The 10513-nt window shown below is 41.8% G+C and overlaps 1 non-coding gene across 1 annotated transcript; it reads right to left on the bottom strand.

Moving 5' to 3' along the window:
- Positions 1–9388: 9388 nt before the first annotated feature.
- Trnas-cga (transfer RNA serine (anticodon CGA)) lies at positions 9389–9463 on the bottom strand. Its single transcript has one exon. It is a non-coding gene; the product is annotated as a tRNA-Ser (tRNA).
- Between the last annotated feature and the right edge of the window lie 1050 nt (positions 9464–10513).

Below are 10513 nucleotides of genomic sequence, written 5' to 3'. Positions count from 1 at the left end.
GTGAGAATGACGGATCTCTAAATATTATCAGCTCCACACTAAGACGTGACTTACTGCAAAATGTTTTTATGGGATGAACATCGAAAAATGTAATTTTCATCGACTGAAGCACCGTTCAAAATTGCTTACAGCATTGCCGTTTGGATACGGGAAAATTGTCAAATGCTATGTGTGAGTGTACGAATGACGTCACTGAAATTACATTTCCACGCTTACTCTGCGTTCTTGATAACTGCTGACTGTTAGAGATGATTCTGCGATTACCTTTAGCACTGATTTTGATTATTACATCAATCATATATTACGAGCTGATTTCCCTTCATCAATGCAATGCAATGATGGAAAGAACAGTCTTATTCCACTGTACCAATATTACGGAAAAATGAGCATACCGGAAACAATGACTCTAAAAATTCTTATCCTTACATGATTACGTGAATGCCGAGATTTCCCCCCGTACTTGTATCTACTACATGTCAAGTTCTAACTGCGAGTCGTGTAGCAACAGATGCCTTGGTGACTATCGACAGAATACTGACATCCATTTGCTGAAGTTTCAGAATTTTACGACTGGCTACAAATGTTTCGTTTTCTATATATTCTTTCAGAGTATACTTCAAACATTGTCATCTTCCTAGTGATTTTCAGTGGGAAAGTACTCTGGCGTGGAGTCTGTGCTCTACTTATACATCCCCAAATGAATTGTTGCACTGAAAATTGAGCTAAAATGCTCAGAAAGCGGTATGTGTTGTTCGACAGTAGCATGTGGGAAACATATTTTCCCTTACACTGTTCGGAGAGATTTGATTCCCTTTTCGAGAGTAGACTGAGAGAACGTAGCTATCCAGTGGCAGATAATAAAAGCAATGCTTCTTAAGACACCATTGGTGAAGTGTAAGAGATTAATGTGGCTTGCAGGAATTATATTGCAGAATGCCATACTGCAAATGGAGTACTATACTCGCATAATCACAGCGGATTTGACAACTACTTGTACGTCATGGAATATAAAATTACTGTTTTTTTTCATATCTGAGCCTGTATCTAGTGCATTCATAACCATTATGTATTATAAAAACATTTCATTATACCTAACTCACGGATTGGGTATTATACTGGCTAATTTAAATGGACACTCGTCAATACTCGATGCATCCTTGAATACTTCAGGGAAGCTGTAGCTTACTCATTTATTTGCTGGTTTCTTTGCGTCTGTTATCTAGATATTAACACAGGAAAAAAAGAACATATGATTTTGTCTAAAAGAGCACAACGAATAATATCTAAACAGAAAATTTCAAATGTGAAGCTATTCACACCACGATTGCTGGGTGTGACTATATTCCGGTGGGTGACAATGGCCAGCAGAAAATATCCTAATAAATTTATTCGCCGCACTGGTTAATGTGGCATCAGTCTAAATGAACACACAGTGCATCCAGCTGTTTGGGAACACGAGAAGCCAAACCTTTCCATCGTACTGATACTGAGCAGTTTGCCATCAGTGGACACCAGTGGCATGGGGAAGAATATTCCAGAAATGGCATCAAAATGTCGAGTTATGAAGAAGCTTTGATGAGGAATATGACACAGTACAGATTTTATCGTCAATCTTGATATTGATTTTCCGTGTTTTACTAAACCGATTACTTCCGATGAAGGGCGGGTTACCACTTTAATAAGCCTTCTACTCTTCCTCGCAGCACTCATAGCCAACAGAGGTCGACGAGACGGTAAGGTATTCATTACCCAAAGACCCTCAAACGACAAGGTCATGTAAATCACACATGTAGTCGTTCGGACTGTAAGAATAGCTGTTGGCCTGGAACAAGCAGAAATTTCTCGTGAGTCGTGGTCCACAACAGGAGACTGTGCAGACGATAATTCTTCAGATATGAGAGGCTTTATTTAAATGACGTTGTTTTGCTCTTCCGTTGACTCAAAGACTATTCGGCATACATAATATCGTAAGGTAAGCACAATACAAGCCTCGTACAATTCCCTTGCTGTATGAATCCTTAGTCATTTTGTCTGTGGTCTTAAAGACTAACGCTATATTTTATAATGGCATTATGTCTTCATACCAGTCACGTAGCTAGACGGAAGGATATGGATGGACTTACTCAATGAATTTCTGAACAACTTCAGCCACCGAACCATAAAAACGTCTTCAATATGAACTTACACCTGGGAAGAATTGACTTTAAACAAGCTTTCATCAGGAGCTACTACAATACCGGGCACAATTTTTCATTCGGAAGATATATTTTTCATGGAAGAAAAGGTAATTCAGTATCTGAGAAATTAGTGGGATATAACTGCTGACTTCTATGAGAGGAGTGAGGTACTATTTTCAACAACGGGAAATAAAAACCTTGAATGTTAGTATTTACTGACTATACTGCATGAAGAAAATGGAAATTGTCTAAGGATTGAAACAGTTACTACAATGAATAGTTCAAAGTATGACACAATAAACCCTAAGACAAAGAAAAGACGCATTACTAAGAAATCATCCGAATGGGAAGGAAATAAGTGGGATGTACAGGTACACACAAATACACTAAAGCGCCGAAGAAACTGGGGTAGGCAAAGCGTATTCAAATACAGAGCTATGTAAACAGGGAGAATACGGCACTGCGGTCAGCAAAGCCTGTATAAGACAACAAGAGTCTGGCGCAGTTGTAACATCGGCTACTGCTACTACAACGGCAGGTTATCAAGATTTAAGTGAGTTGAGCGTGGCGTTATAGTTGGCGCCCGAACGATGGAACACAGTATCTCCGAAGTAGAAATTTTACCATACGACCATTTCACGAGTGTACCGTGAATATCAGGAACCCGGTAAAACATCAAATCTCCGACGTCGCTGCGGCCGGAAAAAGATCCTGCAAGAAGGGGGCCAACGACGACGAAATTGCAGCAGATTTCAATGCTGGGCCATCAACAAGTGTCAGCGTGTGAAGCGTTCAACGAAACAACATCGATATGGGCTTTCCGAGCCGAAGGCCCTGTGGTGTACCCTTCATGACCGCACGACACAAAACTTTACGCCTCGCCTGGGTCCGTCAACACCGACATTGGACTGTTGACGACTGAAACACGTTGCGTTGTCTGACGAGTCTCCATCGAGCGGATGGATGTGTGTGGGTATGGAGACAACCTCATAAATCCATGGACTCTGCATGTCAGCAGGGGAAAGTTCAAACTGGTGGAAGCTCTGTAATGGAGTGGCGCGTGATCTGTTGGGTTCATATGGGACACCTGATACGTCTAGATCCAACTCTGACAGGTAACACGTATGTAAGCATCCTGTCTGATCACCTGCATACATTCATGTCCTTTGTGCATTCCGACGGACTTGGGCTATTACAGCGGAACAATGCGACACCCCACCCGCCGAGAATTGCTACACAGTGACTACAGCAACACTCTTCTGAATTTTAAACCTTCCGCTGGCCACCAAACTCTGCAGACACGCACGAACGTTACTGAGCTTAACTGCGATGCATGTCAACGTGCTGTTCAGATGAGATCTCGACCCCGTCATACTCTTGCGGATTTATGGACAGCGCAGCAGGATTCATGATGTCAGTTTCCTCCAGCACTACTTGAAACATTAGTCGTGCCAATGCTATGTCGTGTTCCGGCAGTTCTGCGTGCTCGAGAGGGCCATGGACGATATTAGGGAGGCGTACCTGTTTCTTTGGCTCTTCGGTGTAAATGACTACAATTTCAGAAGAGCTGGATGATTTACTCACGAGAATGAGATTCACAAATTTAGAAAGCCAATAACGCGTTGGTTCACTTATGGCTCGTATTCAGGCAGTTATTCGGTTTCTCATTGATTTACATAGTTGTTGGAAGGCCCTGCCAAAGATGCTCTGGTAAGTGCGAAGACAAGCAATAAAATCTATCACTGTGTGTGGGCGGTCAGTGTCTTGCTGAAATGTAAGCTCAGGATGGCTTGCCTTGAATGGCAACAAAACGGAGTATAAGATATCTTCGACGTGCCGCTGTGCTGTAAGATTAGCGCTAATAGCAGCGAAAGGGGTCCTGTTATTAAATGAATTGGACCCCTGAACATCACTCCTGCTGGTCGGTCCATGGAGACAGTGAAACAGATACCCTCTGCTGTGCGCGGCGTCTCCAGACACGTCTTTGCTGTTCATCGGGACTAAAATTGAAGACAGTTCTACTCCAAACAATGAGATTCCAGACCGAACACATCTCTGGAGACGCCCAGGACAGTGGTAAGATACCAACCTGACTGCCATCCTTCATAATCTCCGACAACCAACAGTGACGGCCTAAGGTGTCATTTGATGTTCTAGGCACTACAGTCTGGAACCGCGCGACCGCTACGATCGCAGGTTCGAATCCTACCTTGGGCATGGATGTGTGTGATGTCCTTAGGTTAGTTAGGTTTAAGTAGTTCTAAGTTCTAGGGGACTGATGACCTCATAAGTTAAGTCCCATAGTGCTCAGAGCCATTTGAACCATATTCAACGTCCCGTTTTGTTGTCTTCCATGGCAACCTTCACTGGCCTTACATTTCAGCAAGACAATATCCGCCCGCACATGACGAGAGTTTCTACTGCTTGTTTCGCACTTGCGTACCCCTAATTTTGCCAGCAATGTCGCCGGACCTCTCCAATTGAGAACATTTGGAGCATTACGGGCAGGTCCCTGCAATAATCTCGGGAACTTGACGATGTGATGCATTAGTTAGTTGGAATTCGGCACGATAACTCTATGGAGGACATCCAAAAAACTCTGTCAAGCAATTCCAAGCTGAATAACTGATTGCATAATGGCTACAGGTGGTACAACGAGTTTATTGTCTTGCTCAATTTCTTTAACTCTCTCCCTCTTTCTTGAACAAACTTTCCTGAAACTGTAATCAGTTGTGTGTCCTTTGTCTTACAGTGTACATGCTCCGTAGAGGGTGCGGAAATTTGCTGGTACTGTCCCATAATCTAACATCCATGGTGCTATTGACACCAAATTTGTGCGAACAGTTGTAGAGTAAGCCCATGACTATTTTCTTAAAAAGAATTTGTTTTAACTTCTTCCTCATAAAGTTTCCAATATTCTTATTTCACATACTAGCAATTGTCAGTAATACCAAATATATGTTCTTGGCTGCAATCATCCGAGTTGTTTGAGAACTATCTACCACATTTCGCACCATAGCAATTTTTAATTGGATGTTAACGATTCAGAGACATCTGTTCTTGATATCTGATCTAAAGTTAACTTCAGTACACCATTTTTAAAACATCTCTTACATTATTGATGAATATACTTCATAACTATCTTCATAACTATTTCAACATTAATAAAAACAAATCCGTTCTTCATAAACACTTCTATATACCTTATTTTATCCATTCACATTATCTGTACAGTCGAAAGAGTTTTGGTGGAAGTCACTGATGCTCGAAGTATCTGAATATACAAAGTGAATCATGTAAAGGAAAGTTCTATTTATGTGTGGTTTTCACAGAATGGATTGATAGTCAGGAATTCGTATTGTTTGGCAATCAACACATTGTAATTGTATTTAGAAAGCACATTTTGTTTTGCAAACATGCACTTTTTTAAGTGGAACAATGCCTATTGATAACAGAAAAGCAAACAAACTTATAGCAGAGTTTATTAATCTTGTTTCTTGCAGGTTTCTAGTGCAAGTTATTTACAAGGTATCATATTTTTAAAAGTTCACACACCGACACTTGTTTGTGCCATTTAAAATGCGTAGTTGCTAGATACACCGTTGTTATATTTGCCTACAGTGTGCTTGTATGTTCCTTGAGTGCATTCCTACCTACCAGTCAGTTAATATGTGACAGTCCAAGCAGTAGGTCGTGAGTGGACGGTGAATTTACCAATGCAGACAAAGCCGACGTGCTGATGGTGTCTGGAGAACGTAGAGAGAATTCGGTTCGTTCTTGTACGGTGTATGTCGCAAGGGATCCCAATAGACGTCAACCATCTTGGCAGTTACTTATCAAACTCTTTAACTAGTTACGTGAAAGTGGTAGCGTTACAGCTAGACAACGTTATCTCAAGAGGATATGGCAGGATATAGGTTCCATCCCTTTAACATCTCTCTGCATCAAGAGGTGCATGACACGATTAGGACAATCATGCATATTTTTGTACATGGGTATTAAACGAGTTTGCTCCAGATGTATCGTGTATCCTCTTTAGTGATGAAGCCACATTTACCACTCATGGCCACGTGAGCCACCGAAACATTCACTATTGATATGTTGACAATCCCTGTTGGCCTCGGCGGGTAGACCGTCAGTTTCCGTGGAGTGTAAACGTATGGTGTGGTGTAGTGAACCATCAGCGCATGTGCCTATTTTTCATAGACAGAACACTGAACACGCACAAGTATGGAAGCCTCCTAACAGATCTTCCACAGATGTTTAGAAGACGTTCCTCTGCGTACTAGCCGCGTTAGATTAGCGGAGCAGTCTGAGGCGCTGAAGTCATGGACTGCGCGGCTTGTCCCGGCGGAGGTTCGAGTCCTCCCTCGGACATGGGTGTGTGTTTGTTTGTCCTTAGGATAATTTAGGTTAAGTTCTGTGTAAGGTTAGAGGCTGATGACCTTAGCAGTTAAGTCCCATAAGATTTCACACACATGTGAACATTTTTTTCTCTGTACTAGCAGGAACCTATGGTACCAACTTGATGGTTGTACAGCCCATAGTGAACGAAGTACTACGGCATGTCCTCACGAACTGTTTCCAAATCGTTGGACTGAACACAGAGGACATGTACCTTTTCCCTAGATTTGACACCTGTAGACTTTTTCTGTGGGGAAATCAGATAGACGCTGTCCACAAGCAGACTGATCGGTTATCTTCACTATAATGCTAGCAGGTGGGCGGCTGTCGTTTCATACCAGACTGAGAGAATGTATTACCAACAGAACAGGGGATAATTAATATTCTCATCGTGAACACAACCTGTGTTGTCTTCTTACTGGTCGGAATCCACATAACTAGTATATCAACTTGTGTTGTTCTTTGTATTACCACAGGTAATGTTCAAGTGTTTGTGTAGGAACTCTTCAAAATACGATATCTCGTAAACGACTAACACTAGAACACTGCAAAAACACCACTGACATTCTACACTGGAGCGGCAAGGAAACTGGTGTAGACATACGTATTCAAATACAGAGATATGTAAACAGGCGGAATGCGGCGCTGCCGTCAGTAGCGCCTATATAAGACAACAAGGTTCTGGCGCATTTGTTAGATCGGTTACTGCTGCTACAAAGGCAGGTTATCAAGATTTAAGTGAGTTTCTACGAGGCGTTATAGTTGGCGCACGAGCGATGGGACCCACAATCCTCCGAGGCAGTCATGAAGTGGGGATTTTTCCCGTACGATCATTACACTCGTGAAATGATCGTACGGGAAAATCCCCATTTCATCACGCAAATATCAGGAATCCGGTAAAACATCAAGTCTCTGACATCGTTGCGGCCGGAAAAAATCCTGCAAGAACGGGACCAAAGACGACTGAAGAGAATCGTTCAGTGTGACGGAAATGCAATCCTTACGCAAATTGCTGCAAATTTGAATGCAGGGCAGAAACTCCTGCGCTCACAACACTTCCGTAATCATGGAGAGCTATAGAGGCAGTATGGCTCAATATTTATTCAGAGGACTTCTAACGATTCGTTGAGTCCATACCTCTTCTAGCCGGCCGCGGTGGTCTCGCGGTTCTAGGCGCGCAGTCCGGAACCGTGCGACTGCTACGGTCGCAGGTTCGAATCCTGCTTCGGGCATGGATGTGTGTGATGTCCTTAGGTTAGTTAGGTTTAATTAGTTCTAAGTTCTAGGCGACTGATGACCACAGATGTTAAGTCGCATAGTGCTCAGAGCCATTTGAACCATTTGAACCTCTTCTAGTTGTCGTACTACGCGGGGGCAAAAGGGGGTCCGGCATGCAATTAGGAGATATCCCATGGCTTGTATCACCTCAGTGAATGTAACGTTGTCATGAGTCAAGAAACGCTTCATTTCCACGTTAAAAAAAAATATAGATCATTGAACACAGAAAACACTTATCAGAACGCACTATCATACCATATGAAACTCTTTCTTACGTGAACTGTTCAAACAGATTAGATCAGATTAGATTAATACTTGTTCCATAGATCATGAACACGACACTTCGTAATGATGTGGAACGTGTCATGTTAATGAAAGATGTCTGTACAAGATATTACATTACACAAAATATTGCATGACACTAATGCTTAAGTTAGTTTTTTTCCCTCCCTTAATTTATATCTCAAAATTCAGCCAATGAGTAGAAGGAGTTGTCATCTAGAAATTCTTTTAATTTATTTTTAAATGTTGGTTGACTATCTGTCAGGCTTTTGATGCTGTTTGGTAGGTGACCAAAGACTTTTGTGGCAGCATAATTTACCCCCTTCTGTTCCAAAGTCAGATTTAACCCTGCATAGTGAAGATAATGCTTTCTCCTGGTGTTATAGCTATGCACACTGCTACTACTTTTGAACTGGGCTGGATTTTTAACAACAAATTTCAAAAGTGAATATATATACTGTGAGGATCTCTAGATCCTTAAATAGATGTCTGCAAGATGACCGTGGGTGGGCTCCAGCAATTATTCTGATTACACGTTTCTGAGCAATGAATACTTTTCTACTCAACGATTAATTACCGCAGAATATGATACCATACGAAAGCAGTGAATAAAAGTAGGCATAGTAAGCTAATTTATTGAGATTCTTATCACCAAAATTTGCAATAACCCTAATAGCATACGTAGCCGAACTCAGACGTTTCAGCAGACCATCAATGTGTTGCTTCCAGTTTAACCTCTCATCAATGGACACACCTAAAAATTTTGAAAATTCTACCTTAGCTACAGACTTCTGTTCAAAGTCTATATTTATTACTAGAGTTGTGCCATTTACTGTACAGAACTGTATATACCGTGTTTTATCAAAATTTAAAGACAGTCCGTTTGCTGAGAACCACTTAATAATTTTATGAAAAACATCATTTACAATTACATCACTTAGTTCTTGGTTTTTGGATGTCATTCCTATGCTTGTATCATCAGCAAAAAGAACTAACTTTGCATCTTCATCAATATGGAATGGTAAGTCATTAATGTATATCAAGAACAGTAAAGGACCTAAGACCGAAACCCTGTGGGACCCCGTGCTTGATAGCCCCCAGTTAGAGGATTCAGCTGTTGTATTAACATTACATGAACCACTTATTTCAACTTTCTGCATTCTTCCAGTTAAGTATGAATTAAACCATTTGTGCACTGCCCCCCTCAAACCATAATGATTTAAAACTTCCTGGCAGATTAAAACTGTGTGCCCGACCGAGACTCGAACTCGGGACCTTTGCCTTTCGCGGGCAAGTGCTCTACCAACTGAGCTACCGAAGCACGACTCACGCCCGGTACTCACAGCTTTACTTCTCCCAGTATCCGTCTCCTACCTTCCAAACTTTACAGAAGCTCTTTTGCGAAACATGCAGAACTAGCACTCCTGAAAGAAAGGATACTGTGGAGACATGGCTTAGCCACAGCCTGGGGGATGTTTCCAGAATGAGATTTTCACTCTGCAGCGGAGTGTGCGCTGATATGAAACTCATTCTGGAAACATCCCCCAGGCTCTGGTTAAGCCATGTCTCCACAGTATCCTTTCTTTCAGGAGTGCTAGTTCTGCATGTTTTGCAGAAGAGCTTCTGTAAAGTTTGGAAGGTAGGAGACGGATACTGGCAGAAGTAAAGCTGTGAGTACCGGGCGTGAGTCGTGCTTCGGTAGCTCAGTTGGTAGAGCACTTGCCCGCGAAAGGCAAAGGTCCCGAGCTCGAGTCTCGGTCGGGCACACAGTTTTAATCTGCCAGGAAGTTTCATATCAGCGGACACTCCGCTGCAGAGTGAAAATCTCATTCCATAATGATTTAGCTTATCTAAAAGAATTCCATGATTTACACAGTCAAAGGCCTTTGAGAGATCACAAAAAATACCAACGAGTGATGTCCGGTTATTCAGAGCATTTAATATTTGATCAGTAAAAGCGTATATAGCATTTTCCGTCGAAAAGCCCTTCTGAAAACCAAACTGACATTTTGTTAGTACTTTATTTTTACATATATGGGAGGCTACTGTTGAATACATTACTTTCTCAAAAATTTTTGATAGAGCTGTCAGAAGAGAGATTGGGCGATAGTTGTTGACATCTGACGTATCCCCCTTTTTATGCAATCTCCTTTACGAACAATACACACACCAACCTTTCGTTATATTAAATTTCACACAGCATCTTGCATCCGCGGACTGGGGCTGATACAATGGAGACAAGATGATTCTCTGCATGTTTTGTCAGTGTTTTACAGAAATCTGTGAAATGCTCGCCGTGAATAGGTCAAGTGGGTTAAGTCCGAGTAGATCAACACTGGGTGTTTTCTTTAAAATGTGACGAGAAATGACTT

Source organism: Schistocerca gregaria, chromosome 4, assembly GCF_023897955.1.
Source record: "Schistocerca gregaria isolate iqSchGreg1 chromosome 4, iqSchGreg1.2, whole genome shotgun sequence".
Lineage (NCBI taxonomy): Eukaryota > Metazoa > Arthropoda > Insecta > Orthoptera > Acrididae > Schistocerca > Schistocerca gregaria.
The sequence above is the reverse complement of the archived record's forward strand: the minus strand, read 5'-3'. Positions and strand labels throughout refer to the sequence as shown.